Source organism: Tupaia chinensis, unplaced genomic scaffold (genome assembly GCF_000334495.1).
Source record: "Tupaia chinensis unplaced genomic scaffold, TupChi_1.0 Scaffold000047_1, whole genome shotgun sequence".
In the NCBI taxonomy this organism is placed as follows: Eukaryota; Metazoa; Chordata; class Mammalia; order Scandentia; family Tupaiidae; genus Tupaia; species Tupaia belangeri.
Genome location: NW_006159505.1, coordinates 2,797,125 through 2,812,220, shown reverse-complemented (window position 1 = coordinate 2,812,220; position 15,096 = coordinate 2,797,125). Strand labels below are relative to the sequence as shown.

At 41.9% G+C, this 15,096-nt stretch overlaps 1 protein-coding gene across 3 annotated transcripts in view; it reads left to right on the top strand.

Moving 5' to 3' along the window:
* Nucleotides 1–15,096, top strand: part of FAM168A (family with sequence similarity 168 member A) — a 109,211-nt gene that overhangs the window by 8,224 nt on the left and 85,891 nt on the right. The gene's annotated exons all lie outside the window — the stretch shown is intronic.

Here is a 15,096-nt window from a genome sequence, read left to right as displayed (position 1 = left end):
GAACTGCAGTCGACTACGTGGGAGTCCAGCGACATAGCCATTACGCCAACTGCTGGTCCCAACTAATTCTTAACAAATAAATAAATAAAATTAGATTGGGGCCAGCAGGTAACATGGTGGTCAAGACACTGGACTCCCACATGACTGACCACAGTTCAAGTCCAGACCTGCTGGCTTGCTTTCTCACTTTCCCTCTCTCTCTGTCTCTCTCTTGTTGAGCCCACATGCCCTATAGCAAACTTAAAATAAATAAATATTTAAAAAGTAAAATTAGATTACATTATAAGATAAGTTATTATGTCTGTCCCCTCCCCAAAGGCATACGAAGTAAAGAGTTATTACTATACACGGATATAAGGCCCAGGGAAATAGGAGCTGGGGTTTTAGAATGAATCATTAGAGAAGCTCAGACTCAGCTGTGGCTCTGTCACTCACAACCAGTGCACTTCCTTTCCACAGTGCATTGGAGTATTTGTTGGTAATGTGCATGAGTGAAAACCTGCAGTCGCAGCAGTGCCTTCTCAATATCTCTGATACTGGCAGTCACAGCCTCTGCAGTTAGTGCACTGCAGAGTCCTGACACAAGCAAATAAGAGTCCCAATGACCCAGTTTCTGAGTAGCTGGTGCTGGGTAACAAATTAGCATAAAATGGTTTTCTGAACCTGCAGCTTGGCTGCCATGTCCTTTTTGTTGCTGTCGCTGATGAACTAGGGATAGCTCTTTTATAGGAATTGCATGGACCCGTCCTCTTTTCAATTTAAAAATCAATGATTAGCTCCTGGCAAAGTACCGTGTCCTAAGAGAAGGAAGTTACAGCCTGAGCAGGGGAGTCAGAGAACTTGAGAGTAAGCTGTTGCTCCATTGCTTCCTTTGTTTTTGTTTTCTCCTTCTACCAAAGTAGGATTCTTTTCTAAGCTGCAGTTTCAGCTCCCTTGAAAATTCCCTTCTTGGCACTTGTGTTAGGCTTTTGTGGTTCTAAATTTTGTGCCTCATATATTCCTTTGGGTCACTTCTGTACATGATTTATCACTCATCCATCACGCATGAACATTGTATTCTCGGTGAGGAATCCTGTTTTCTAACACTGGGGAATCGTTCTTCTAATTTAGAAGAAGAAAGAATTAAAAACAAAAAAAGTTTGCTATAGGACATGTGCATTCACTGGACAGAGAGAAAGAGAGAAAGCATCCCCAGGGGGATGGCTACACCACAGTCCTTTCTCCTTCTTTCTCATCTTGGGATTTTAGGCACCCACACACATGCACCTGGCATGTTTTTCCAAGCCACTGGGTCTGGGACTCGAGCTGCTAATTCAGCCAGGTGGGATCTAGTGCCTTAACCACCATGCCACTAGTGGCCTGGAAGTCATTCTTTGCCCTCATCTGCCAACTTACAAACTTCAAGCCCAGGGTGAGGACCTCAGGATGAGTCAGCACCCTACTGGTTCACCCCAAATACTAGGTTGGTCCCTTCCCCATTGTTACTACTATTAAAGCATTTTTGTCCATAGGCATTAGCAAGCTCCCTGGGTTTCCTTTACATAATGGTGAGAATACAGTGTGGTTGTTTTATCCAAATAAAGACTGATTTGCTTGTTCTGCAGATAAAATTAAGAACAGTCATCCTCTCCACCCCAACTTCCATCAGTGCAAATGTCGTGACTAGATATGCGTAAGAACAAGAGCGGGGCTTTATGTATTTAGTTAGTTAATAATTATCTCCTGTCACCCTGGGCTCAGTGGAATGGAAGAGATGCCCTCATCTAGTCAAGTGCTCATGACCAGAAGGCAGGTAGGGGTAGACTGTCTCAGCTCCCTTGGCCCTGAAGAGCAGTCCTTCAGAGGGTTCTAGAAGTGTTACAGTAGCAGTATAGACAGTAGTGTAGGATGTGTGTATTGTTACTCAAACTTTCCTAGGAGAGGACCAGGGGCTCCATGCCCCCGGGGGATGATTTCTCACTTTCCTTTTCTGTCTCAGCAAACACACGAGCCCTGTAACAAACTTAACAAAGGACAAAGCCATTGGTCAGAGTACGTTAGGCAGCCACATTGGTGTTTGGAATTCTATAAAGGAACTAAGTTTCAGTTTAGACAGGGTGTCCTTTGGTGACAGCCTTGATCATCTTTTACATTTATGGATTACGATTTCAGTGAAACATTTTGAAGTAACTACTAAAGAAACTAGGCCAAATCAGGTATGATTTATGAAATGTGCCATTAAGGAGGCAGTGAGAAAGTCAATTCTTTCTGTGTCCTGAAATTCTAAAGAGGTTAATTACAGGAAGGCCTTCAAACTATATGTTCTTTTGTCTTGGAAACAGTCCCAGTTTTGCATAACGGCTTTCTTTTTCTTTTCTTTCTTCTTCTTCTTCTTTTTTTTTTCTTAAACTTACCAGACAGTGCGTGTGCCCTGGAAAGAGATAGAGGAAGAGGGGGAAAGAGAATGCACCCCCCAATGAGTGACAGGAGCACTGCAGTCCCTTCTCCATTTCTCCTTTTGGGATTCTGGACATGTATGCACAGGTGCTAAATGTATTTTTCAAACTGCTGGGTTTGGGATTTGAACTATACAGTTGACCATGGGGGATCTAGCCCTTAACCACCATGCTACCGGCTGACCCCATAATGTGATTTCTATGTGGCTACATCTAGTGATACAGTATCTAGTACAAGCATTTATAACATGAGTTTTTAAATTTTTTTTAAGAGAAATTTTTGCCATTGAGCATGTGTGCTCGCTAGAGAGACAAAGAGAGATAGACAGAAAATGAGAAATCATCCCCCGGGGTGTGGCCACGCCATAGTCCCTTCTCCTCTATTCTTTTAGGATTTCAAGCATGCATGCACATTCACCTGGTATGAGTTTGAAGTCGCTGGGTCTGGGACTCAAACTGTGGTTGGCCATGTGAGAGTCCAGCACGTAACCATTACACCATCTGCTGGACTCGAGTTATTTTGTTTTCAATCTGAAGTTATGTAAAGCTGGCTTTAAAATAATGTTTATATTGTAATTTTAAGAGTTGAATCTGCTGATATGCTACACTTACTAATTTAGAATTGACATTCTTTAAACAATAGTTCCCAACCTTCCTGGCACCAGGGACTGTCCTTATGGAAGACAGTCCCTCCAAGGATAAGGTGGGGAGTGGGAGGGTTTGGTCTTAACATGACCCAAGAACACCACGTTCCCCATGCACCCGTTTCCACCCCATTTCTACTACATCCAATATACAATGAAACAAGCATACAAAAATAGGGTTCACCTTCCCATGAGAATCCTGTGTTAGAGTATCTGGCAGAAGGTAGAGCCCAGGTGGCAGTGTAAGTGAGGGAGGGTGGCTGCAAACACGGTGAAGCCTCCTTTGCTCACCCACCGCCCTCTCCCTGTTGCGCAGCCTAGCAGCCCAGCACCCGTCCATGACCTTGCCCCCAGCAGGTCATAGATAGGTACTGGTCCACAGCCCTGGAGGTTGGGATCCCTGCTTTTAAAGTTTATTTTTAATTAATTGATTTTTATTTATTTATTGTTCGCTATAGGGCATGTACACTCACCAGAGAGAGACAGAAAGAGAGAGGGAAAATGAGAAATTACCACTCTCCCCTCGGGATAGATGGCCATGCTACAATCCCTTCTTCACCATTCTCCTCTCAGGATTCTGGGCACACACACATATGCCCCAGTGTATTTTTCTTTACTTTTTTAAGGGGTAAAGAATTATTTTATTTTATTTGTTATTATGATTTTTTAAATTTGATCAGATTGAGAGAAAGGGAAAGTGAGAAAGCAAGACCCTGGGTCCGGAACTCGAATCGCAATTGGCCATGTGGTAGTCCAGTGTCTTAACCACCACGCCATCTGCCAGCCTCATCTAGGCATGTTTTTCAAGCCATCAGGTCTGAGATTTAAACTGCACAGTTGGCCTTGTGAAATTCAGCTGCCTTAACCTCCATGCCGCTTGCTGGCCCAGGGGAACCCTGCTTTAAAGAACAGAATCTCATTGATTTATTTATAGACTTATAGACATTTATGGCTAGGCACTGAAGTCGAGGTGAATTGCCCATATCTCTGCTCTGGTGACAAAACCTATTAGAAGAGATAAACATGGTGAAACATGGTGGGGACACACACTCACACACACACACACACACACACACACACAGGTTGACCATCCCTAATCCTACAATTCAAAATCCAAAATTCTCCAAAATCCAGAACTCTTTGAGCACTGTCATGATGCCACGGGTAGACAGTTCCACGCCTACCAAGACATGTGGTGAGTTTCAGTCCAAACGTTGCAATACAAAAATATCCTATAAAATTACTTTCAGACCTGGGGGGAGGGCATAGTCTAGTGGTTAAAGAACTGAGTCTTACATGGCCTACTGTGGTTTGAATCCTGGCCCTGGAAAGACATACCAGGTGCATGTGTGCCCCAAATCCTGGCATGATGGGGAAATAGAAAAGGGATTGTGGTGCGACCGTGTCCCTTTGGGGGGTGTTTTCTCTCCCCCTACCCCTCTTTGTCTCTTTGTTGGCATGTGTTCTCTGACAATAAAAAAATTGATTCAGTGTGAATCAATAAAATGAACTGTAAAAAAAATATGGAAAGCAACTGTAGATACTAGAGACAGTATGGGAGGAGGGTGGGACATGGCAGATAGTGAAAGGGAGGGAATCAAGGGGGAAAAATAGAAGTAAAATATATAAGAAACAAGAAATGGAAAATTATTTGTTGAAGATAAATATATGGTCATATCTTTGAGCCAATATACAGTATATTATGGATGGGAAAACTCATTTTGTATGCTGCAGCGATATATAGAATGAATGTAAAATAAATAAATTTAAAGTCAAATTAAAAAATTGCTTTCAGGCCATGTGTATAGGGTATATATGAAACAAAGGAAATTCATTTTTACACTTGAGTCCCATCCCTAAAAGATCTCATTATGTATATGAAAATACTCCAAAATCCAAAAAAATTTGGAATCTGAAACATTTTAGGTCCCAACCATTTTGGACAAGGGGTACTCAACCTGTGTATGTATATAAGAGGTTCTGCAGAGGCCTCAAGAAGGGAGTGAGGAACCTACTTTTAAAAGTAAAACTTAAGGCCCAGCTGCAGAAGGGTATGCTGGTTGATGCTGCTGTTGTCAGACCGAGGCCACTTCAGGAGGCCCAGGCTCAATTCCAAGCCCACTCTACAAACTGGGTAGGCATGGTAGTTTGTACTAGATGCTCTGGTGGCTGAGGCAGGAGGGTCACACATGGTGAGATCCTATCTTAAACAAACAAACAAACAAAAAACTTAATTGGGCTTAAAGTTTGACCATGGTTATTGGAAATGTAGCAGTATTCCATTCCAGCAGTAATTTGAAAGTTGAAAGTCACTTAAGCTTGTCCTATCTGAGACTAGGAAGGTAGGGGTATTGGTCTCAAGGATACTGATTTTGTAGTTCTCAACCATTTCTATCATGTAATGTTTTAGACAGCCTATTAAGGAAAATGGTCCCATTTTACAGATGAAGAAATTGGTATCAGAGCTTAAGTAACTTTCTTGAGGTAACACAGCTAGTAAAGAACAGAGACAGGGCACATTTAGGAATTTTGACTGCAAATTCAGAGCACTTTGTATTGCATTTCAGGATCATTTTACAGAGCTCCCAGATGTTTCCCCCAAGGGCTAGAATTCTCAGTCTTTGGAGCAGTTGTCTTAGACCATTCTAATTCTTATAAGCCTTAAGATTCAGCCAAAATGCCATCTCTTTCATGAAATTATTCCTGTGAAAAGTGATTTTTCCAGTCCCATTTCTTCTATGGCATCTTATTTATATTCTTCTGGCACTTTTGCGGTGTGTCTATCCCCCTGGGAGGGGGTAATGTTTTCTCTCTCTCTCTCTCTCTCTCTCTCTCACACACACACACACACACACACACACACAGGTTGACCATCCCTAATCCTACAATTCAAAATCCAAAATTCTCCAAAATCCAGAACTCTTTGAGCACTGTCATGATGCCACGGGTAGACAGTTCCACGCCTACCAAGACATGTGGTGAGTTTCAGTCCAAACGTTGCAATACAAAAATATCCTATAAAATTACTTTCAGACCTGGGGGGAGGGCATAGTCTAGTGGTTAAAGAACTGAGTCTTACATGGCCTACTGTGGTTTGAATCCTGGCCCTGGAAAGACATACCAGGTGCATGTGTGCCCCAAATCCTGGCATGATGGGGAAATAGAAAAGGGATTGTGGTGCGACCGTGTCCCTTTGGGGGGTGTTTTCTCTCCCCCTACCCCTCTTTGTCTCTTTGTTGGCATGTGTTCTCTGACAATAAAAAAATTGATTCAGTGTGAATCAATAAAATGAACTGTAAAAAAAATATGGAAAGCAACTGTAGATACTAGAGACAGTATGGGAGGAGGGTGGGACATGGCAGATAGTGAAAGGGAGGGAATCAAGGGGGAAAAATAGAAGTAAAATATATAAGAAACAAGAAATGGAAAATTATTTGTTGAAGATAAATATATGGTCATATCTTTGAGCCAATATACAGTATATTATGGATGGGAAAACTCATTTTGTATGCTGCAGCGATATATAGAATGAATGTAAAATAAATAAATTTAAAGTCAAATTAAAAAATTGCTTTCAGGCCATGTGTATAGGGTATATATGAAACAAAGGAAATTCATTTTTACACTTGAGTCCCATCCCTAAAAGATCTCATTATGTATATGAAAATACTCCAAAATCCAAAAAAATTTGGAATCTGAAACATTTTAGGTCCCAACCATTTTGGACAAGGGGTACTCAACCTGTGTATGTATATAAGAGGTTCTGCAGAGGCCTCAAGAAGGGAGTGAGGAACCTACTTTTAAAAGTAAAACTTAAGGCCCAGCTGCAGAAGGGTATGCTGGTTGATGCTGCTGTTGACAGACCGAGGCCACTTCAGGAGGCCCAGGCTCAATTCCAAGCCCACTCTACAAACTGGGTAGGCATGGTAGTTTGTACTAGATGCTCTGGTGGCTGAGGCAGGAGGGTCACACATGGTGAGATCCTATCTTAAACAAACAAACAAACAAAAAACTTAATTGGGCTTAAAGTTTGACCATGGTTATTGGAAATGTAGCAGTATTCCATTCCAGCAGTAATTTGAAAGTTGAAAGTCACTTAAGCTTGTCCTATCTGAGACTAGGAAGGTAGGGGTATTGGTCTCAAGGATACTGATTTTGTAGTTCTCAACCATTTCTATCATGTAATGTTTTAGACAGCCTATTAAGGAAAATGGTCCCATTTTACAGATGAAGAAATTGGTATCAGAGCTTAAGTAACTTTCTTGAGGTAACACAGCTAGTAAAGAACAGAGACAGGGCACATTTAGGAATTTTGACTGCAAATTCAGAGCACTTTGTATTGCATTTCAGGATCATTTTACAGAGCTCCCAGATGTTTCCCCCAAGGGCTAGAATTCTCAGTCTTTGGAGCAGTTGTCTTAGACCATTCTAATTCTTATAAGCCTTAAGATTCAGCCAAAATGCCATCTCTTTCATGAAATTATTCCTGTGAAAAGTGATTTTTCCAGTCCCATTTCTTCTATGGCATCTTATTTATATTCTTCTGGCACTTTTTACCTTTTTCCTATATCATAGCTATGTGTGCCCAGGTTTTGTCTACTTTCTTGCTTATAAGCCTCTAGACATAAGACAGTTGCTCTGAAAATTTTTGTAGTAATCAATCAGTACAACCTTACTGAACTCCTGTGCTGGCCTGTGGGATCTTACAGTTTATGAGTGATGATGGTTTTTCATAGATTCACTAGAATTAATTTTGTTAATTAAGTAGACCAGAAACAGTACTTTTTCTCCTTTTATTAACTAATAGTCATTTCATGGCTTATAGGAACTGGTGTGTTGGTTGTTGTGTTATTTCTTCCTGGAAGGAACGTCATAATGAAGGACTTTTAGGCACTATAAGTAGGCCAGAGGGAGCTAAGTGGAAGTATTACGGTACCTCTTCATCTCACCTGCTGAGGTGGTGGTGGGAAGCTGACAAGTACCTTTCCTTTTTGTTGCTTTGAAAGGATTTTCTTTCCTCCCACTGGCCCATAAGTGGGTGTAGAGTAAGTGTCGGAGGCTTGTATTAATCATTCTGTGATAGGATCTTGACCTTACTGGATTGGTAAAGATCAAATATAACGGTATGCAGGAAGTTATTTTGGACATGTAAGTAAATATCAACAACTAAGTGGTACTAGATTTTAAGTTCCATCAGGGCAGTATGGTGGTTAAAAGCATAGCTTGTTTTGTTTTTTTAAGAGAGATTTCTGCTATAGGGCATGTGCGCTTACCAGAAAGAGACAGAGAGACAAAAAGTGAGAAATCATCCCCTCCCCCACCCCCGACCATGCTGCAGTCCTCTCTCCTCCAGTCTCCTTTCAGGATTCTGAGTCTGCACGCACAGGTGCCTGGTGTGATTTCAAGCCACAGGATTTGGGACTCAAACTATGGTCAACGATATGGGAGTCCAGTGACACATAACCATTATACCATCTGCAGATTCCAAAAGCACATTTGTTAAGGGTCAGACAGAATTTTAGGTCTGTTACTTCTTGGCTATCTGACCTTGGGAAGTTTTTTCTTTAGCAACTTTATTAAGATATTCTTCAAATACCATAAAATCCACCCTTATTCACCTTTTAAACTACATAACTCAGTAGGTTTTAGTTGTACAGATATCACCTCTGTCTAATTTTAGAACATTTTCATCAACCTGAAAGAAACTGTCACTTATTAGCAGTCACTTCTCATTCTTGGCCTCCTAACCCCTAGAAACCACTATTTTATTTTCTTTCTGTGTAGATTTGCTTATTCGAGAATTGGGAAAGATACTTCATCTCTCTATGTCTCAGTTTTCTCTCTGACAAAATGGGGTTAATAATATCTACTCACCTGGGCCAGTGGTGTGGTGGTTAGGACACTGGACCCCCGCCACGTGGCTGACAACAGTTCAAGTCCTGGACCTGGTGGCTTGCCTTCTCAATTTCCATCTCTTTGTCTGTCTCTGGTGAGCACATGTACCCTGTAGCAAATTTTAAAATAATAATAACTATAAAAAATAAAATAAAATAAATCTTAAATTCAATGACATGTACTCATCAAATTGTTTTAAATATGATAGGGGACCAGAGTAGAAGTTAAGGGGCTTAGAATTATGTCTGATGCATGTAAATACCCTGGGTTTCTTGTTACGTTTTTATTACTATGTTCAACATTATTATGATCATTATTTTATTCCATATATGGCACCTGGTAAAGTACTGGGCACATGATAGGCACACTCATCCAGTTTCCTAGGCAGTTAGTATGTACTAAGCCCTGTTTTAGGGGATTTCAAATACAGATTAAACTATTGTCCCTTTTCTCAATCTCATGGCAGAGACAGCTATAGGAAGAATATGTAAACATACAAATACTTTATATATCTATTAATATATACATACATACTTAGGAATTAATGCTGTCATAGAAGTAAATATAGTACAATATGGGAGCAGGAAGGAAAGAGTAACTCAGAGTTACTGAAATGTGTTTCTCATACACAGGGACTTCAAAAAGTTCTTGGAAAATGAAATTAAAGCATGAGTTTATTTCAGCACAGAAAATTTTGAAATTGATTTTTTTTTTTAAACATAGAGAGATTTTTGCTATAGGGCATGTGTGCTTGCCAGAGACAAAGAGACAGAAAGCCAGAAATCAGCCCCCCGGCGGAATGGCCATGCTACAGTCCCTTCTCCATTCTCCTCTCAGGATTTTGGGCACACATGCACATGTGCCCGGTGTAAGTTTTAAGCCACTGGGTCCGGGACTCAGATGTGGTTGGCCATGTGGGAGTCCAGTGACGTTACCACTCTGCCATCTGCTGGTCCCAATGTATGTGTGTTTTTAAAAAATACATACATTTCTATGAGCTTTTTATAGACCTCTTCTGTTCTATTTAATTCTCGGGCCAGCCTTGTGAAGTCCTTAGTTGTATTTTATAGATGAGGAAGCAAAGACTCAGAGATATTAAATAACTTGCCCGGGGTCATGTAGATAATAAGTAGTTGAACTGGGATTTGAACCTGTATCTATGTTTTCCTATGCAAAAAATGTGCCATGACTTTTTCGATGACCCAGTATTTGGAAAAATTCATCTTTCTCAAAGCCTGTGCTCCCTTTACTGCTTTGTCAAGAAAAAACCCCAGTACTGAAAAGGCTCAAGATGTGGCCTCTGCACTAGGTATGACGGACTCTGTCCCATGCCTTTGTCCATTGTCCCTACCGCCACAGCTCCTGACTGGTACCTCTCCTTTTCTGGGCCACGAGGCTCTTCTGTGTGGGAAGGGACCTTGGGGCCTGAATGGAGGGTTTGTGCAGAACTTCCTGTGAATGAGACGTATTCCTGCACCAAGCCATGACCTCCTAGCAGCAGATGCATTCATTGTCTCGCTTCAACTTTTCCATCTCCTCCGAGGTTCCACTGGCTCTGCTGTTCACAGCGCAGCGTCCACTACATCCAGCAGCGTGTTTCTGGTTGCATCAGCATTGTCTGTGCTGCTCCTTCAGCTGGCCTCATGAATGGACTAATTCTGTGATTATTTTCCACTGGCTATCAAAGCTAGGAGGGCCCTTACACATCACTGACTCTTAACTCCTGTCTGTTTCACAAAGAAAGAAAGCTGAGGCCAATAAAATGAAAGTACTCACCCAGATCTCTCAGATTTCGAGGCGGAAGTGAAACTAGAACCCTGATGTGGGCCAGCTTTTCCCTTCCCAGGCTCTGCTATCTCCTTCTTATTCATATATGATCATAAGCTCTTAGAGGGCAGAGATCGTGCCTTATATATCTTTTTAATCCTTCGGAGAGCCCAAGTTATTAGATGCTCTCAGGTTTGTTAAATCAATGGTTGTTACCCGGTTTTACTTATGGAGGATGTTTTGCCCAATTGAAAGAGCTGTGTAGACCTGGGTAGGGATCTTGGCCACGAATCGACAGATCCAGTGTTCCCACTTGGATATTATGAGTTCAAGTTGTCTAACCCTCTTTCTAGTACACTATAACCATATTGGTATGGTTTTGATATGGCATAAACTGTCCAGGCAGAGCCAAGCAGCAGAGGCAACAAGTACAAGCCATACTTGGAGAGAAACAGCTAGACCAAGGTGGCCAGCGCAGTTTGAATTGGGTGGAGGGAAGGTCGTGAAAGGTGCTGGAGATAAAAGAAAAAACGGCTTGGGAAAGAGAGGACAGATCACTTTCGTGTGGGTACTTGGAGGAAGCCTGCTGGAGTTGGGAGCCTGGAGGTGGGCCTGAAGGATAGTCAGGATTTGCATTTACAGGAGTTAAGTCAGTGCACGTTTCTCTTTCTCTTTAGACAAAATTAGAAGGCCCAGCACCTGTTCAGTTTGCCTAGAGCACTGTTGAGTCATGGGGAGCTCTGGAGAGTGAAGGCTGGGCTAGGTTTCTACAAGCCAAAAATTCCTGATTTGGGGATTTAATTTTTATTTCTGTTAATACCACTGCGGATGTGCTCCCTTTATAAAGGCACCCCAGACAGCAGCTGGGTAATGAACTTTTACAAGTTTTACCCTTTACAAACTGGGACATTGTTTTAGATATTTTACTTTGATGAACTTACAATATTCACCTTTGGCAATTATTTTTATTTTTTATTAAGTTTATTTCTTTCAGATAAGAGAGATAGACACTCTTGACAAGATCAGACCACACTGTGATCCCACCTTCCAGCCAGTCAGGATCCTAGGCATGCCTGTTCAGATCAACCTGGAATCCTACCACCTCGGCCACTACTGCTAGGCCAGCTGTGATTACTCTTTTTTTTAAGACAGATTTTTTGCTATAGGGTGTGTGCACCCACTGGAGAGACAGAGAGACAGAGAGAGAGAAATCATACCACCACCACCCCACCCCACCCCCACGGAAGGATGGCTATGCCACAATCCCTTCTCTGCCATTCTCCTCTTGGGATTTTGGGCACACACATCTGGTGTGTGTTTTAAGCCTCTGGGCTCAGGACTTGAACTATGGTTGACTATGTGGGAGACCAGTGACGTAACCATCATGCCATCTGCTGGTCCCATGTGATTACTCTTAAGTAACCTCAGAGGTCCATGACATGTCATGATTTCCCATTTTCTTTTCTTTTTTCTTTTTTTTTTTGAGAGGTTTTTGCTATAGGGCGCATGCGCTTGCCAGAAAGACAGAGAAACAGAGAGACAGAAAGCGAGAAATCACCCCCCGGGGGGATGGCCATGCCACAATCCCTTCTCCTCCATTCTCCTCTCAGGATCTTGGGCACACATGCACACACGCCCGGTGTGAGTTTAAGCCACCTGGTCCGGGACTCGAACTGCGGTTGACTACAAGGGAGTCCAGCGACACAGCCATTACACTAATAGCTGGTCCTAATGATTTCCCATGTTCTTGAGATGAGCATTTGAAAAGCATGTTCACTGTGTATAAGAGTGATTTACTTAGCTGAGAAATGCCTCCCCCCCTTTTTTAAAATTAAATTAAATTTATTTATATTTTAATTTGATCAGTGAGGGACAGAAAGAGAGAGAAAGCCACCAGGTCTGAGACTTGAATTGCAGTCAACCATGTGGGAGTCCAGCACCCCCAACCACTATGCCACTTCCCAGCCCCTGCCTCCCTTTTTAAGACAGCAGCTTTGCTAAATGTGGAGATTCTTAAGCCATCTCTGAAGATTTGTTCACAAATGGTAAGGATTTTAACAGATTCCTTCCTATACACTTCGTACACAAGTCCACAATCAGCCTCCTCCTGAGTTCTGATCCAGCTCTGCCCTTCGACTTGTCATGTGATCATGGGTAAGCTTTTTTCCCTCTCTGGTCTTTAGTTCCTGCATCCATAATAACACTGGTGCCAGACTGGATAATCTCTCAAGGCTGTCTGAGCTAATATTTTAGAACTCCCTTCAGGTCACAGACTAGCCTTTTCTTTGATACTCTTTATGTGCACAGATCATAATGCAATAAACATAGTTTATCAGTGACTATACACATAGGTTATTTAACCCATGCATATGAAAAACAGTTCCTGTAGATGAACATACTGTACTCGCTTTCTGAGTATTTTTCTTCTGTCCTGCCATTTTTATGTCTTCTGCTGCCTTTTTGTTCTGGTTGTCGTCTTAAGGAGCAGACCATAAACCCGGAGACCCCAGTGTTCTAGGTCAATCAGAAAGCTAGTACAATCAGAAAGCAAAACCCCAAATTCCCCAACTGCTTCACTTTAAACTGTTTTTCCTGGGCAGCTACAGATTATCTGTTCCTGCACATGCTGCCGGAAGGGCTAGAAGGAGGAGACATGGCAGTTTTGTTCTATTTGGTGGGAAAACCCTTTTTCTGTTAGTTGGAAGTACATAGCTTGCATTTCCACTCCTGCTTTTTTTTTTGGAGAGGTTTTTGCTATAGGGCGCGTGCGCTCACCAGACAGAGAGAAACAGAGAGACAGAAAATGAGAAATCACCCCCTGGGGGGATGACCATACTGCAATCCCTTCTCCTCCATTCTCCTCTTGGGATCTTGGGCACGTACGCACAAGTCCCCGGCGTGAGTTTTAAGCCACTGGGTCTGGGATGCGAACCGCGGTCGACTACATGGGAGTCCAGCGACATAGCCATTACGCTAACTGCTGGTCCATCCACTCCTGCTTTAATGCAGCGTGAAAGGTATTTGAAAAGAGGCTAGAGATGCAAAACAGAGAAAAGTAAGAAACTCTATTTAACAAAATGTTATTTAAGATAACTATCTTTAGATACTTTACACCTCAGTTTTATTCATTTTCTCCATAGTTTGGGATATGAGTAATAGTAATAAGCATTCCAAACATTTCATAACATCCCAGAGCCTTTTTTCTCCTTATTTAAAATAATTTCATAAACAACTTGGAAATGATGCTACTTTTGAGTCCTTACTATGTGCCAGACACTGTACTAAGTTTTTACTTGTATTATTTCATTTAACTCCTACGTGATCTGTACATGTGCTATCATTACCATTTGAAAGACATTAAGACCCAAGAGGCTAAGTAATTGCCCAAGATCATAGTGTGGATGGAGCCACGAACTAAACTCAGTGCCTGGCCTCACGGCCGATTCTGTTATTTCTGTGACATACAGCATTGTGTCTTCATTTACCAATGAGTGAAATACCAGTAATCTCATGGTACGGATATGGTAGCTATAGGATCTGAATTTCAATAATTTGATTTGGAAGTTATTATGTCCCTAATGGTTTTTAGTTTTCATCTTTTTTTTTTTTTTTTAAGATGTTTGCCTTAAGGTATGTCCACTTGCCTTAAGGTATGTCCACTTGCTAGGGAGACAGATATAGTGAGAAGGAAAGTGAGAAATCACCCACTGTGGGGGTGGGGGGAGCAATGACCACAATCACTTCTCCTCCATTCTCCTCCTGGGATTTTTGGACATGCATGCACATATGCCCAGCATGAGTTTCAAGTCAGCAGATCCGGTTCTTGAACCACATTGGGCCATGTGGGAGTCCATCACCTTGACTGTCAAGCTACCTGCTGGCCCCACTTTCATCTTTAACTGCCTTCCTTTATGTCCAAATAAGGTGGACTACACAATTAACCACCATCTCCTCTCTCCTTTCTCCTCTTCTCCTTTTCCTTTTATGAGAGAGAGAGAATGTGGGAGGGAGAGAAAAAGAGAGGGGAGTAATTTTGACAGTCTCGCCACGTCATAATTCTCCCACCCCAGCCTCCCAGTTAGCCAGGACGGCAGGCACGTGTCATGCACCTGGTCTATTTTAGGTTGAGCTAAGAACTGAACCCGAGGCTCCCATGTGATCTCAGCGACTATACGGTGGCATCCTCTGGTTCACCACCATAGCTTGGACCCCATTTCACGTCTTTTGGGTTAGTTTTGGTATGAATTATAAATGAATTATTAATAGGTCTTATTGGGAAGAAAATATGATGTTTGGTTTATTTTCAAGGAACTAATGGCTATTAAAAAAAGACATACACAATTAGAGGTGCTTCT